At 41.4% G+C, this 17,455-nt stretch overlaps 1 protein-coding gene across 11 annotated transcripts in view; it reads left to right on the forward strand.

Moving 5' to 3' along the window:
- The window catches only part of SOX5 (SRY-box transcription factor 5), an 857,385-nt gene that overhangs the window by 762,309 nt on the left and 77,621 nt on the right, over positions 1-17,455 (forward strand). The gene's annotated exons all lie outside the window — the stretch shown is intronic.

Here is a 17,455-nt window from a genome sequence, read left to right on the forward strand (position 1 = left end):
AGTGAAGCAGATTATTCCAAGAAGATTATTCCAATTAAGATTTACCCTCTGAGGAAAAAGTCCCTCTGTCTATTAAATCAAAACTTAATTTTTATGTATTTGTTTTATTTCCAGAAGTGCATGATATGGCATGCAACCCACATTCCTGTTGTTGGGAGTTATGTACTACTTTTCCTTGCTTACTGCATTTAATATGTAGTGTTACGCATCATTATTCATCATAATGAGTTTGGAAAAAGAAAACGTTGCCTTCCATGTTATTTGTGCAACCTGAAAAAAAAGTTACATTTTTCTCTTAAACTTGGACAAGGGTGCATTCAGCTGAAAAGATTATTCAGTTGTTAGCATAAAATGTAGAAAATTGAAAAGACTTGTTCTATGTAAAGTAGACAATCCTTTCAGTTGCTGTGTACTCTGTAAATTAGTGTCTCATTTCTACTGTAATCTAATTTCCTTTTTCATCTGGATAGCCCAGATAATTCGAGCTAATTAGATACTAGTCACATATAAATAGTAATGGAGGGCAAGATGTAAATGGTAGGTGGAAAAGAGTTCCTTGATGTATTGTAGGACATGAGCCTGAAGATTAACTGGCTTGAAGTTTCTAAAGGTTTTTTTAATAGTGATTTACAATTTATGAAAGATGCTGGATTGAGATGACTGGAGACTGAAGTCTTCTAACCATAGAACATGTATAATGCAAGTTTCCCTATACCAGTGTGCCTCAGGACTGGGACTTACCCCTAGTGGTGAGATAGTAATTAATGCACTATGTTTTCAAACATATTCCATCCAACAACAGTGCCATTTCTTGCCAAGTAGCTTCAAGTGCACAACTAACATCGATTCTTGAAGAATCTTAGTATTGTTAAAAAATGGTAGTTTGTGATGAGAGTGAGGAATATACCAAGTTGCCAACATGGTTAGGAAGCCCTTTTATGGCTACTATGGTGTTCCTCTTATTATAATATATACTTCCATGGTCCCTCAAAGGCACCCACTCTAGGCCCCAGACTCCTCAGCCATCACCGCTCTAGAGTCAAGACCTCCCTCCTGACCAGGATTTTTCCAGGCTGCACAGTTCCTTGCCTACACTGTGATATCCCCAGCAAGCCAGACTGCCTAAATAACTAGCAACTCCGCTTTGCTCTCTCTCCCTCCCTCCAGAGGCTATGAACAGTATAATTGCTCACAGTCATAAGTTACCACATAGCCATTTCCAAACAAGCACATTTATTCTGAATGTGAAAGCATTACAGAAAGAACATATTAAAACAATAGAAGAACCTACGTGCATGTTAATAAGCTTATCAAAGATCACCCCCAGCTCCAACAAAGACTCTGCTAGGAGACAGTCTGTCAAACCATACAAAGAGGTTTTTCTGTGATTACAAGTTCATAACTGCCTTATCTGAGAACCCTGGGCAGATCAGCCTGTTTCTTTACATATGAGCATATGATCTCCAACCTTTGGGAACAAGTAATCAGCAGACAATCACCCTCTCCTCAGGGTATAGGTTCAAAAGGCTGGGGTTTTGCATAACCAGACATGAAAAATTTGCATTCATCTTCTCCTAGATATTTCCCAGGAATTCCTATCCACTCATCTTGTCCCAAAAGAGCTTTCTTGTCTGCTGCATTGTTCAGTATATTCCGTTGATCATCCACGCCCATACTAATACATAACGGTTGCATATTAATGCAGTGGACTACAAAAATACTTAAAGTTATCTCAGAAAGGTCTCCCAAGGATATTACAAGAAATTGCCATATCTTTCACAGTCACTTTGGCCAAAAACTTCTGTGTGATGCTAAGATATCAGCTGGAAAAGTTAAGAGAAGTTTCACAGTTGCTGACTTTGGCAGAGAACAGTGTCTTTCTGTGTAGTAGAGAACTGTGGTGTTTCTCACATTATTCATGCTCCCCACATTGGAATCACAAATATTGGGTAATGTTGTTGCTTGTGTCATGGAAAATATTAATTGGCAGAAATACTTACATATCTAATTGGTAGATGTGAGGGTCCACAAGAGACTTTCCATGCTCTGGACTGAAATACTACATGTATTTTGAGGTAAAGGTACAGAGTCAGTCATAGCTATGTAAAGGGGGACAATCCTAGCATCCCTGATCTTTCATGAAATGGAGGTGTAGGTACTAGTTGTGGACCTGAGGAAGCAGTGAGTAGTGTTCTTCATCTCACTGTAATGAATAGCCAGTCTTGGAGCAGCATAAAAAGGGTCAATCAAATATGTTGTACATCATATGGGGAGGCAGATGCTGGAACATATTGAAATGGATTGCTGTGCAGTACATGAAGATGGCTTGTGAAGTTCAGGAAAGGGGGAGAGTGAGAAACTATCAGTGGAGTTTTATCCAAATTTTTGAGGAAGACAAAGCACTAGTATTCCTGATGTGTTAGGCTCTAATATATAGTACTGGGGAGGGAGAGGGGGTAGAATCACTGGTTCCTTGAGGATGCACTCTACAATAGCAATATGCCTAGATGTTATCCGTGTTATATCAAAGCCAATGTCATTCTCCAAATGTGTGCATATTTTACCTGCAAAAAATTATATGGCCTTAGATAATATTAAACACAAAACTGTTAAAATAGCTTATATTTTAGCAGCGTTCCTCATTCACGCTCACTCGAACACCACCTCCCTTGTTAACACCCTCATCAAACCCAAGTACTAAAGTGAAATGAGATTGCATTAGGAATAACATAATGAGCAAAGGTTTCTGCATGATATTATTATTACCTCATGATATTTGCTCATGTTAGTGCGACTCTAGTTAAGAGTTTCTCAGTATTTCCATTGCAAACCCTTCTGTTCACTCATCCGTTCTTCTTTACAAACAAGTACTTGGCCAGGAGCAATTTTAAATTTGCTTTGAAATCAATTTTGGCTACTTTTAAGTTAAAGAAGTGGGAAAAATATACTTTTTTTACAGTTTCTGGATCATAAACTTAGAAATTGTGCTGTCTTTCTTCTAAATCCAAATTTGCAAGTGATTAATTTAAAATGTGGATTAGGCTGTTTTTATAACTGCCTGTAATATGAACAGTTGAAAACTGTCTCATGAGCTTGCACATTAATTTCAGTTTACAATGATTCTGGATAAGCACGTCCACCTTAATGCTGTAATAGCACCATACTAAGGATAGACACAAGTGGTAACATTTTCAAAAGCACCTAAATCATGTAAGCACCTAAGGGTTCCTGAGTTTCTTAGGGACTTTTGAAGATTTTGCTCAATGTCTCGAAACAGCTACAAAAATCTTTAAATAAATAGGCCTAGACGACTCAGATATAGTACTGGATTACAGATCTTATTGCCTCTAGCTCACTAGTTTGACTATAGCCCAGATCATTGGTTCCAGAATCTGTGGCTGTTTGGTGGCCTATATGAAATGAGTTGGTGATCTCAGTCAAGTTTCTATTGAATGAGTGTCCTTATCACTAAGAAACAAAATCAAAGAGCCAAATCTTCAATTGGTGGAAAACAGAACTCAATCACTTGAATGGAACTGTACTGATCTGGACCACTGTCTGATTTGACATCTTTGTTGGCAGTCACATCAAGGAAGGGAGAGAATGATCATGGGGAAAAAATTCCTCTCTTATTTCTTAATGTAGTCAGGGCTGAAGCATACGTGTTGAGAAATATGAAGAAGCTTGTAGCACCCCACATTCCATTCAATACTTGGCTACATGACTAGAGAGCCTTTAGTCTCCAGGCTGGCTAGCTGGATTATCTCACTAGAACTATATCCATTTAATTTAAACAAACAAACTCAGTAACAGATATTCCATTGAAATATAATTTTAACCCTCCTTCATCTCCTGTATAGAATAGAGCTAGGTAAAATTTTTCAGTGGAAAAGTTTATTAGCCAAAAAATGCAATTTCAGGCTGACATGAATTTGTCAAATAGTTTCAGAATGTTGACACTAGATTCACAAGGGGACTTAGGCGCCATTCACAAAACAGGCTATTGGGTATTCTGGTATGAGTCTCTCTCAGACTGTTCTGTTGAAGCTATTCCCCTTTGTATAAAATACTCACATAGTTATTAGGCTGGGAAGAGAGAGAGAAAATGACTCCATGGCCTTGGTAGTTAGGATGGTCACCTAGGAAGAGGGAGACCCAGGTTCAAGAGCTTTGTATTTATTTCCACAAAGCAAAACAACTTCAACGGGAGATGTTGAGAGAGACCCACCCCAGAATACCTCATAGTCTAGGAGTTTGACCATTCACCTGCAAGCAAGGAGATCTTGGTTCAAGTCACTGCTCCAGTGTCCCAGCTTAGTGCTCTAACCATTGGGCTATGTGAGCATAAAGGCAATGGCCCCTCCATCACCTGTGATGTGAATCTAGCCCTTTGTTTCCTTTGCTTTTATTTAATAAATAGATAAATACAAAGGTTAAAAATGCTGGGGAGAACCTAAATGTTTTATTTTAAACTAAATCTTTCGTCTGACCCTAAACAATTAAAAAAAACCATTTTTGATTCTCCAAAAATGCTGAAATGTTTCAGTTTGGTCAAACTGTTTTTTTTCCCCTCAAAGAAAAAAAATTTTTTTGGAACTACTAGTGAACCATAAATAAAAAAATTAAATAAATCAGTCTTCCACCTAGCTCCAGTGTGGAGCAGCTCCTGTTGTTCTGTGAGGGTGCTGAGTGTAGCTGGAGAGTTCAGAGGATCACTCTTCACAGGTAGGACTTGGGCTGCTGATCAGAATGAATATGCTGCCTACTATACCTAAGAGCAGACTCTGGCTTGTATGCTGCTGTCAGGTGACTGTAAAGTATTAAAACAACAAGTTCCTTTATTTCTGGTTTCAGAGTGGGAAGCTCTCCTTGCACTAAGGTGGAGAACAACAGCCTCCCCTAGAAATGGAGGAAGTGAAGAGTCAAGAATTTAATTCCATCCATTCTTAGCCCATCTTATTGTGCCTACAACTTTATAAGCTATTGGTAAAATATGTGCCAAAAGATCCATGGTGGAGTGAGTTTCAGGCAGATTTTATATGTGTGGGCTGAAGTCAGACCATGTAGTGTCCTCTGATCATAGTGTTTGTGGTTTCATTATACAGAGAGTCAGAAACTGAGGCCTAAGGGATTTCAAAGTTTTGCAGAGATTGTTTCTGAGGGAACCAAGTCCCTAAGCAGTGAACTTCTGCACATGTCCTAATGGGATATGAAAAGTGTTACTCTTCCCATTACATCAGTGCAAATATGGAAGTAATGAGATGAACCAGAAAGCAGCCTCTTTTGCTATTTCCTGAGATGTTTGCCAAAGCTTATAGAGGTTTCAACCTCTCTAGAGTTTTGCAAGCTATATTTCAGAGAGAGAGTTTACAGACCACACCCATTTTTTGAAGAACAAAAAAGGGCTTTACAAATTATCCAATTGTGTTTCCACTTATTTGTTTCATTAAAGGTGGACTTTCAGATAATAAGGCAAACATCAAAACAAAAATGCATTTAGTATTTGTCTGTTTCTTTACCTAGCCTCAACAATTTTTATTTGAAATAAGGGTCTTTTCCCTCATAATCCAGAATCTCCTCCTGTTTGATCCTGTCGTTATTAGGGCCCCAGTTCAGCAAGGTACTTAAGTATGTGCCTGATTTTAAGCATCTGAGTAGTCCCATTAAAGTCAACAGGACTGCTCACATGGTTAAAGTTAGGCATTTGCATAAGTACCTGGCTGAATCGGGGCCTCGTAGAACTGTGAACAATTTGCAACAGAAACTGATCCTATGGAAAATTAAACTGGTTACTAACTTAAAACTCAAACCAGCTGTGTCAAAAGATTCATTGAGACTCATAAACTTTTAGATCAAACCTTGGCCAGTTTCTGAAATCATGAGGAATGTGTTGGGTTCAGAGTTTTCCTATAAGTGGGGTGGATTAGATTGAGTTTTGCTGCAAGTTATCTATACCCAAAACTCAAAAAATAACTTAGGTACGGAAGTGAATAAAACACATGTGGATTCAAACCACAGGAAATGTGTGCCCAAACTGTGGCTTTCCACAGCTCTAGTCATGCATTCTCTTCTCATGGAAGGGGATAGGGGTATAATGTGGTCCTGAGAAGGTGATATTGATGCCTCAATTTTGACAATACAACAAGATCAGATAGGAGAAGAAGAAGGGCTGTGTGGGTTTTCCAGAAGGCTTTGGTTGTTAATATGGACTATAAGATGGATAGAAAGCTGTCTAGATCATCGGGCTCAACAGGTAGTGATCAATGGCTCCATGTCTAGTTGGCAGCCGGTATCAAGCAGAGTGCCCCAAGGGTCGGTCCTGGGGCCAGTTTTGTTCAGTATCTTCATTAATGATCTGGAGGATGGCATGGATTGCACCCTCAGCAAGTTTGCAGATGACACTAAACTGGGAGGAGAGGTATATACAGCAGTGGATAGGGATAGAATAAGGAGAGACCTAGACAAATTAGAGGATAGGGCCAAAAGAAATCTGATGAGGTTCAACAAGGAGAAGTGCAGAGTCCTGCACTTAGGACAGAAGAATCCCATGCACTGCTACAGACTAGGAACCGAGTGGCTAGGCAGCAGTTCTGCAGAAAAGGATCTAAGGGTTATAGTCGACCAGAAGCTGAATATGAGTCAACAGTGTGCCCTTGTTGCCAAGAAGGCTTACAGCAGTTGGGGCTGTATAAGTAGGGGCATTGCCAGCAGATCGAGGGACATGATCATTCCCCTCTATTCGACACTGGTGAGGCCTCATCTGGAGTACTGTGTCCAGTTTTGGGCCCCACACTGCAAGAAGGTTGTGGAAACATTGGAAAGAGTCCAGTGGAGGGCAACAAGTAATGGTCTCAAGTGGCAATGGGAGAGGTTTAGGTTGGATATTAGGAAAAGCTTTTTCAGTAGGAGGGTGGTGAAGCACTGGAATGGGTTACCTATGGAGGTGGTGGAATCTCCTTCCTTAGAGGTTGTTAAGGCCTGGCTTGACAAAGCTCTGACTGGGATGATTTAGTTGGGGATTGGTCCTGCTTTGAGCAGGGGGTTGGACTAGATGACCTCCTGAGGTCCCTTCCAACCCTGATATTCTGTTATTCTATGCAAGAGGATGAATAATTATGAACAAAAGCCTGCACGAAAGGTGAACAGATCCCCTTTGAAGTCTGCTAGGATGTGAAAGTTTTCGGCAGTACAAAAGCCCTAAAAGTTTCACATTTAACTCAAGGAAAAGGCTGAAATTAAGTTATAAAGACCTGACATTCCTTTCCTCCCCCAAAATAATACTCTCACTCTCCTCCAGCCACCTCCAAAAAGAAAATAAAAGAAAATAACATTCTTGAGCTGAATAAAGATGCCGTATTATCTGGCTGTCGCATCCTGTTATCATTCCACATGAAGACAAAAGGCAAGGGGGGAGGGAAATTCCTTAGAACCACTCTAGAAATCAGTATGTCCTACAGCCTAGTTCTTAGGGAATATTTAAATTTTCTGCTATGTCTCAGACGTTCTCTTCTCCCTCCCCCTCCAAATATTTTCCCTCCAACCCCACTCTCTCCTTCGTGTAATTCATTCCTCCAACCTTGCTTCCTCCTTTGTGCAGTTTGTGTATGTGTGCACGCTCATGTACTCCTGGCTTCCCTATAAGGCACAAGTGTCACATTCTCTCATCTCTGTTCTAAATGGAAGAGGTTAGCAGCATCTGAGTGTGCAATTCTCTGTCCAGTGATGCTTGCCATGGAGTAAGCTTCTGACTTTGTCACTTCCTCTGTCTCCTCTGCTGTTACCCAGGTCATTTGACCAACAGTAATGCAGATCCAGTAATACAACTTAGCTCAAAGGATGAATTAAACTTTTGACCCAGCAGAGTAGATGCCAGTGACTACCTGTGCACATCAGCTGAACAAGAAACATATTAATGTACATCTTCAAGGACAATAGATGTACTTCCGTGGCTCTCCAGCCTTAGAAACATTCTTAATTTTAATGGGAAGATGGAGCAGAAAGGAGTTGTTTCCCTTTTTGCTATTTAGTGTCCTCATTTTACCAAATAAGGTGTGACTGGTGTGACTGACAGTAACTTGGACAAACCTTATGGACTTAAGATAAACTATACTGAATTAAATTAAACCTTATTGAATTAAGTTTAATAACTTTGAGTCCATTTTATTAAAATGCAGTTGTGTATGTATTATTGTGAAATTGTATGTAACTCCTCTAGGAGCAGGGGGGATGCAGTGTAATTCTTCCAGTTATAAGCCTTGTGAAGCCACCCTCTGGAAAATTGTACATATGCTAGTTCAGACTGGTCTCCATAGCCCAACAGACAGAAAAAGGATTTTAAGATAAATGGGCTGTTTTTTAGACAGGCGCAGGCCCTCTTTGTGAGCCAGCAAACAGACAGGACTCCTGGTCCAAGGAGGGCCCCCATCCTTAGGAAATGGTTGGAAGTACTGGAGCTGCTGAAGCCACGTAAGACTGGGGGCTTGTCTGAGAAGCAAAGCAAGAGTTGCTTTCAAACAAAGTTATTTATTAACTGTATCGCACTGTTTTCCACTTAGTTATACGTACAAGTAATTAAATTTCCATGAGAGAACAATAGTTTAAAATCAAAAGCTCAAAAGTTTGATGAAACCACAAACTAAAAAAAAAACCAAACAAAAAAAAAACCAGAATAAGGTCTATAGGTTTTGTGATGCCAAACATGTTACTGGATTTGCCCAGCTCCTGATCCCAAAAAGCTTACTCATGTGAGTAATCACATAGACTTAAATGAAAATTATTCTCATGACTAAAGGTTATAGGACTGAGACTATAGAGATTTCATTACCATAATTACCAGACCTTGTTGTGCTAATGAAAAATCTGGTTTCTGTTTCAAAAATTTTTTTTTAACACAGTAGATACATGTTGGTTGCTCTACTTGGAACTTTATGCACAAACCATGTACAGGTGAAATCTTGCTTTGTTTGTGAATACTTATTATATTTACTAGTGAAGCCTTTTTTTTCCTTTTAAGCTCTCTTCCTTAGTTAGTTTAATAGATTTTTAAAGCCACAAGAGACTGTTAAATCACCTAGTCTTGATCTGAAGACTTCAAAAGAGAGAGAATCCATCACTTCCCCTGGAAGTTTGTTCTATTGGTTAAGCACCCTCACTGTTTAAAAAAAAAAAAAAAAAAAAAAAAAAGTGCCTTAATTGTAATCTGATCTGAATTTGTCTGGCTTTAAATTCCAGCTATTGATTCTTGTTATGCCTTTCTCCTCTAGACTAAAGAAGTATAGTACAAACCTGTAGTTGGAATTTAAATGGAAGTTAGGTGATCATTATGGCCATAAAAAGGAACAATATGGCTTGTTAACGTGCACTGTAGTCTGTATAGTCTACATAATTTTCTTTTGTCACCAAAAGGCAATGTCTGCATGCATATGGATGTCCACAGCAGCTTCTGAGAATCATGGCAAATAAGCATTAAACTGTCTGAACATGGTTCATCCAAGTAGATACTGTCAACGATATCACTTCTGGGGCCTTGAAAAACTTCTATCTCTTATACATTGTCTGCTGCTAATATTGTACTAACACACTCTGGTTGGGATAAGGGCACACTGAAGATAAAACAATGATTATTGGCTGATACCTTGGGCCACTGAAGCCTTAAAAAATACATAAAAAGGTATAAGTGCCGACCAAGATCCTGTCATTAAACTGAGAACTGGCAAACTCAGCCATCATAGTTGAATAAAATTGGCTTTGTAATGGACTCTGGGGGCTGGGTTGTTTTTTTTTTAAAAACTCTTAAATTTGTGCGCATGCATCCTTTTGTATTCAAAATCCCATTTTTATGCAGGCAAATAGCTACCTGGGCAGTCAAATGCTAAAGTCTGTTCCGAGGCAGATGTACTTTGTGCAGATACAAATTAAAATGCTCCTTTGTAAATTTGATCTAGCAATCTTTGAATGAAAAAGAGATGGAAAGTGACAAAAGAAACGTCTAATATTTTTACCTTTCATAGGCCTTGTCTACACTATGGGGGTAAGTCGACCTACGTTATATAACTCTAGCTACTTGAATAACACAGCTGGAGTCGATGTAGCTTAGGTCAATTTACTGCGGTGTGTACACTGTACTGGGTCAACAGGAGACACTCTTTTGTCGACTTCCCTTACGCTTCTTGTTTCAGTGGAGTGCCGGAGTCAATGAGAGAGCAATCTGCGGTTGATTTAGCAGGTCTTCACTAGACCCACTAAATCGACCTCTGGTGCATTGATCACTGCAGTGTCAATCCCTGGTAAGTGTAGACATGCCCATAGATTAGACTTTGGTGAAGAACTCTGTGCATGTAAAATCTAAGCAAATTTACCATATGTTGCTGATAGAGGCAGCTTTCTACATATCACCAGTAATTTAAAAAGAATATTCAAGAGGAGGCTGCATGTAACTTTTTGGTTTGGGTGAATTCTTCCTTTTTTTCTAATTTCTTCACCCACTTTTAGGAAAGGAGCAATGAATTTGTCCCAGCCAACTCAGTTTTCCACACACACTTCCGTTGGTACACCTGATATGTTTCCTGAGATAAGCATCAAATTCATACTGAAGAAGATTGAATTCATGTATTTTGATTAAGAGAATCTCATTTTATACCACTTCATTCAAATCATGCAAAAAAATCATAGTCAGAAGTCAGAACAGGGCCTATTCATGTTTATATTTTTAATAATGGGACTCAGAATGACACAGATTTTGAAGTGTTGGATCAATTCACAATTCCAAACATTTATATACAGGGGCCAAATTCATCCCTGTGATAACTCCATTGAAATCACAGGTTACACTAGGGACAAATTTAGCCCAGTATTCAGTATCCAATGCTGCTTGCTTTTATTCTTTCCCCTTTTTTTTTTGAGAAACGATATTAATCTCAACACCTCACATAAAAATTATGTTTATACTAGCGTGGTGTTATAAAAACACGTATCATTTCTAGGATATATTTTTTCAAATCTTTTTAAAATTGCTGTTAAATCCCATTCTTATTTTCCTTCTTAATAGAACAAGATCTCATTTTTAGTTTATCCTCAAAGCAGTAATGAGCATTGTTAACATATAATAACAGTGCCCAAGGGGGAAGTTTTCAGAGCCAGTCTAACCTTAAAGCTGTGCTATTGATGGACTACACAGTCATCAAGCCAAGTGCCGTTAGCAGTGGAGAGTTCAGCAGAATATTCCTGGTTAATGTATAGGATGAATTATAAATGTTTTAGGTGATGACCTGCAGAGAAGGCAGGGGGCTGCTTAATAACTTAAGAATAGAGACAGGTTCAATAATATAAAAATAACTGGTTTTCATTTTCAAGTGTAACCAATTGTTCTTTGTTCTGATGAATCTGCATGTACACAGATTTTCATAATAGGTTAATGAGAAGACAGGAAACAGGTACACAATACTGCATATGAGCAGGGCATCTGAAAGGGGATTATTTGGTTATAAATAAATAATAGAATTTAAGATTTAATTGCTTTCGAATGACCCAATTCTTCCCTTTTTGAAGAAGAAAAAAGTTCATAACAATATTGTCTGTTCTATTACATAGGGAATATTATCGCTTTTTTGTCATAAATAGCAAAAATAAACTGTTGCATAAATTGACATAACTCCATTGTAATTATTGGAGCTTTGCCAGTTTCCACCAACTAAATATGTTGGTGAAGGTAAACCACTCAATCGCCTATGGACTCAGAGTTCTCCAGACGTTCTTATACAGCTCATGACATCCCCTGAGTGCCAGAGATTGCATTTGTGTCTGTAATTAGCTGGAAGTCATATACAAATCTCCAGTCGTAGGGAAGTTCCCTATTGGGCATACATTTAAGGATGCTCAAGAATGGTTTATTCCAGCAATTATGTAGTGTAAATTACACCCATTTCATTTTTGAGGTGCTACCTTCATCACTGTGAAAGATCTGAGGATGCATAGAATACTCACATTTTGGTGTCGGCAGGATACAGACTGTGTCGACTCGACAATTCAGCATAAAGACTGCTGGCAGCCTTTCCAATGCATACATTTTATTCCAGATTTTGAGGTTTTCCGTTGTGGACCTCAGGGTAGAACTGTCCCTTTGTTTGAGTTTGATTGCTTTATTTACCATAGCCATAAACTTTCTTTCTTGTTTTCCATTAGCCATCTCAATTCACGGGATGTGTCCATATCATATCCTTTTGTTTATCATAAGCTATCATCCCCTGAAATGATTAAATTTGAATAGACACATTCAATAATGTCAGAGCTCAAAGTTGTGCAACAATATTAACAAGCTGAGAAGTGTCCTGCATATTGCATGTTTCATTCCATTTTTCAATATGGGCAGGGCTATGGGAACAATCTCACTGGCTAATTAAGAATCCAACCCATCGTCACTGCACAGTTTGGAACAATTTAGCTTGACTAACTTTTTATTTACTCAAAAAGTCAGTTCCACCATTTTTTAAATGGAGCAAGAGTCTATAGCAGCATGAGCTGGTATAGTTATTGGCAGTGACTGCTCTTAACCAGCTGCCTTTTGGTTTTGGTGCCTGACCATGCACATGAGGCCACATTCTGCCCTTGCAACCCTGCAATGACAATCTGTCATTAAAAATACCCCATACATTGGTAGTTTGAGGGAGAAGACCTGGTTTCTGCTGGAATAAGGTTGGAACCTTTCATATATGTTCATTTACTTTTTTTTAATTTGTATTCTTACATTATGAAAAGGATTGAATAGAGGTGAAAAATGTCAGCTTGACAGCCCAGGAGACTGAAGGTATCTATTTATCCACAGAATAGATTCAGCATGGGTAGTGGCATTGCAAGTTTCCCTCCACCCTGTCTTCCATACTGTTCCAAGCTCCACCAGTATGTGTCAACACTTTTCAAGATACTATCTCTCTGAGGACCAAATTTATCCCTGAACAGAGGACCAGTACAAGGCCTATGCAACACTTAAGTTCCACTTGCCCTCTCAAAATATGGCCTTCTGCTGCCCTCTGCATAGAGGTGATTAGGGAAGTTCAGCCTCTGATGCCCATTTAATCCTGGGCCTTTCTTTTTAGGCTGTCGGGAAAGTTGGATGTTAATACTGCAAGCAGCTCTCACCTAGGATTAACTGCTTCCAAGCCATTGTGCATAGATCACTCACAGCTCTAAAGTGATACAAACTCTCGGTCACTCTGACATACACACACCCCATACAGACGGGCAAGCATGATCTGGTACTTGGAATAGGGATAGGAGGTGGAGAAATTGGAAATTCTGCCTAATGTCATAGACCTACTTGAGTTAGCTGCTTCCCTTTCCTTTCAGGGTGAATGTCCTGTTTGATTGTTCACTCTTAAAGAATAATAGAACATGAGCATTTCCAGGGGCCTCTGAAGGAGAATATTGTTTCTCTGTCACAACTCTGTCAGCTGATTAGTAAAACTTTATAATCTTCCCGTGTCATGGAGCATCAGTAGTGCCTACTAAATGCCCCCATCTAGATCAAATTAATCTCATCATTACCTTGAAGGTCTTATATAGTTAACCCTTGTCTTGACCTCTCTGGTGTGTAATCTGTGTTTTCATATCTTACCCATCACTCTAACATTTGTGAGGCCTACTGTCTTCCAGTTCATCTGGCCTTTTTGCAGCCTTCTCTCCTCCCACAAATAGCTCCATACCTTTTTGTCAAACTACTTTTACTGCCTGACTCAGACTGGCATTTACCTAGTGGTCTGGCCCTGTCTCAACTGGGATTGGTCTGCTTCCACCCAGGTATATGTCTGGACAGCTCCTTTGATCCAGGGTGCTACTCTATTCAGGGCCGGCTCTAGACATCAGCAGGTGCTTGGGGCGGCACATTTGCAGGGGGAGGCATTTGGGCCATCCTTTTTAATTTATTTATTTATTTATTTATTTTTAAACTCACTTCCTCCCCTCTCACAACCCTACAGAAGCGGAGCTATGGAACAGCTGGGGATCCAGCATGGGAGCTGAGACCCCATGGGAGTAAGTAAGGGAGCTGTAGTTCCTTGCCTAGCTCCCTGCCTGTAGAGCCAGCCCTGGAGCAGGGAAAGAGCTACATTTTCCAGCAATCCCTTGGCAGCTATCAACAGGAAAGGGAGGGGTGGAGCATCAGATATCTGAGCCATGCTGCAGCTTGCTGTGAGTCGAAAAAGGTGGCACTGTGAATAGGTAACAAATGTGCCCAAGGAGTAGAAGGCTTTGGCCAGATATCCCCTTCAGAAGGCTTCCCCAGACTGGATTAGGGATACTGATGTAACCTCACCTTGCAGCCCCCAAAGAAGGAATTGGGTGGACTAAATGGACAGTTCCCCTCTCTATCTGAAGCCTAGCAAGGGAGGTAAATGAATCCTACTAGAATTTAAAATGAAAAGTAAGGGAGGGGAGGCTCTGGACCTGGGCAGCTTTAGATACAGTACCAGGCACTTAGGAGGATTTCCACTTCTGACCCACGGAAGCAGAAATTGACTTTTCCTTTCCAGATTTAGCTAATATTCTGGAAGGGAATCTAGCACCTGCCTTCCAGATTTGAACAACCTCAAAATTCAGGAGTGCTCAAGCTCAATTTGAGCAGCTGTTACTTCATTTCTCCCAAATCAAATATACTGATCCACTGAAACCTGCTGTAGAAAAAGTAGGATAAAATTGAGCAAGAAATGCTTCCCATGGTTTTTAGGACTGGAATTGCTATTTTCAACAACCATTGCCTTTTTTTCCCCAAGTTTTATTGGTTTAAAAGGAAGACAGGGATATTGCATTGGCAAATTCCCCATAGAAAGAGTGGAACAAAAGAATAATAAAGGCACCTCAACTTTTCCTCATTTATGTAGAACAGTCTTATAATATGCATCGAGATATTCTCCAAGCTGAAAATTGTTCCACTTTACTGCAGTTCTGTAACCATATGGGAACCAGTGCTGTCTATGTTCTGTTCACATCCAAAATTCCTGCTGAATGACCCGCCCTGGGAGCGAGTTACCAGTGACCCAGGGCTGGGACAGCAGGAGGGTGCAGGTTTGGGGGAGAGCCCAGGGCTGGGGTGGCAGGGGGATGGGGAGAGGGCATTGGTTGGAGGGGAAAGGGGGAACCCCAGCGCTGGGGCAGCAGGGGGTGTGGGGGGAGAACATAGGGCTGGGGCAGCAGGGGAGTGCGGAGGGAAGCCCAGGGCTGGGGTGGGGCAGCCAAAATTTTTTTTTGCTTGGGCAGCAAAAAACCTAGAGCTGTCCCTGACTCTATTGCACTGTTGCACATCAGTGTCCTCTTTGGTCTACTGAAGAACTACCACCCTCCCCACCCAGTTCTACTTTGGGGAAAGAAGCCTGGTTCTCTTTGCACTACAGCCACAGCAGCTCCTGTTTGTTGCGTCAAAGCCCCCATTCCTTTCTCCTTGCATGGCTGCAAGAGTGGCTCCTTTTTTTGAGGACCCATTAAAGGGTGAGTGAGCGTGGCCATCTGTCTGTTTAGGCATTTATTTTGCATCTATCACTGTGGTTTGTGGCTGGGTGGCTGTGTCGGAGGTTGGCTGGTATTGGGTGAGGATGATAGGGCAAATGAATGAATAAATGGGCGTGTGAGGAAGAGGAGAGAGAGAATTAAAGAATGGATGAATGGGAAGGAGAGAGTGTGGAGGAAGAAGGAGAGGGATGAATGTCAAGAAAGAAAGAGCTGAGGAATAAGCGGAGGTAAAAATGAAGAAATAAAAAAAGAAAATTAAAAGAAACAAAAGTGAGAAGAATATTAAACCAGGGCTTGTCTACATCACAAAGTTGCAGCGCTGGTGAGGGAGTTACAGCGCTGCAACTTAGGAGGTGTACACATCTGCAGGGCACCACCAGCGCTGCAACTCCCTGTTTGCAGCGCTGGCCGTACTCCCGTTTTGTCTCGGGTGTAGAGGATCCAGCGCTGGTGATCCAGTGCTGGTAATCAAGTATAGACACTTACCAGCGCTTTTCTTGACCTCCGTGGAATAAGCAGGTATCCCAGCATACCTGAGGAAGCCTCTGGTAATCAAGCAGGTCTCCTTCCCCGGCTTGCTCTCGCGTTCCCCGAACCCCGAGCAAGCAGGTCTCCTTCCCTGAGGTTTGCTGGGTGGTTCCGGGAACGCGAGAGCAAACCGCGGCGAAGCTGGTCTCCTTCCCCGGTTTGCTCTCGCATTCCCTGAACAAGCAGGTCTCCTTCCCTACGGTTTGCAGGGTGGTTCAGGGAACGCGAGAGCAAACCGCGGCGAAGCTGGTCTCCTTCCCCGGTTTGCTCTCGCGTTCCCCGAACCCCCGAGCAAGCAGGTCTCCTTCCCTGCGGTTTGCTGGGTGGTTCGGGGAACGCGAGAGCAAACCGGGAAAGGAGACCAGCTTCGCCGCGGTTTGCTCTCGCGTTCCCCGAACAAGCAGGTCTCCTTCCCTGCGGTTTGCAGGGTGGTTCGGGGAACGCGAGAGCAAACCGCGGCGAAGCTGGTCTCCTTTCCCGGTTTGCTCTCTCGTTCCCCGAACCCCCGAGCAAGCAGGTCTCCTTCCCTGCGGTTTGCAAGGGGGTTCGGGGAATGCGAGAGCAAACCGCGGCGAAGCTGGTCTCCTTTCCCGGTTTGCTCTCTCGTTCCCCGAACCCCCGAGCAAGCCGGTCTCCTTCCCTGCGGTTTGCAAGGGGGTTCGGGGAACGCGAGAGCAAACCGCGGCGAAGCTGGTCTCCTTTCCCGGTTTGCTCTCGCGTTCCCCGAACCCCCCTTGAAGCCGCCCAACAGCGCTGCAGTGTGGCCACATCTAACACCACTTGCAGCGCTGGTTGCTGTAAGTGTGGCCACTCTGCAGCGCTGGCCCTATACAGCTGTACTAATACAGCTGTAACAACCAGCGCTGCAAAATTGTAGATGTAGACATACCCCCAAAGAAGAAATGGAGAGAAGAGGAAATAAGGAATGACTTGGGGCAGAGTTAGTTAAATTTAAAGGAGCAGAAGCAGCTTAGATTTTTTAAAAAATAAAAGGAACAAGCCTGGACAGAAGTACAGGCAGAAAAGCTATAAAGAAAAAACATGCTAGTGGTGAGATATCAAGGTTTGGGATGACTTGCATAGATCACTCATGTCTTCATTATGCATGTCTTCACTATGCATGAGCCATATAAGTCATCCTAAACTCACAGCAAAGAAACCTGCACATTTGACCTCACCATCATATATTCTTTACAGAACATATATACTCTGTGTGATATTTGTGCACATACCCAGAGACAGTATCTTTGCACCACTGAGGGCTGTTAAACATTGTTTTGCCAAGCCCTGCTTGGAACATCCTCCCCAAGCCGGGTCACCATGGATTTGGTCTGACCTGATATTGAAACTGACTCTGGTACCTTGTAAACAATTCCCTGGGCCATCCAGACTTTTATCCAGCTTCATTTTTGTTCTCCTCTATACATAAATC

The sequence above is a fragment of the Gopherus flavomarginatus genome, chromosome 1 (genome assembly GCF_025201925.1).
Source record: "Gopherus flavomarginatus isolate rGopFla2 chromosome 1, rGopFla2.mat.asm, whole genome shotgun sequence".
In the NCBI taxonomy this organism is placed as follows: Eukaryota; Metazoa; Chordata; order Testudines; family Testudinidae; genus Gopherus; species Gopherus flavomarginatus.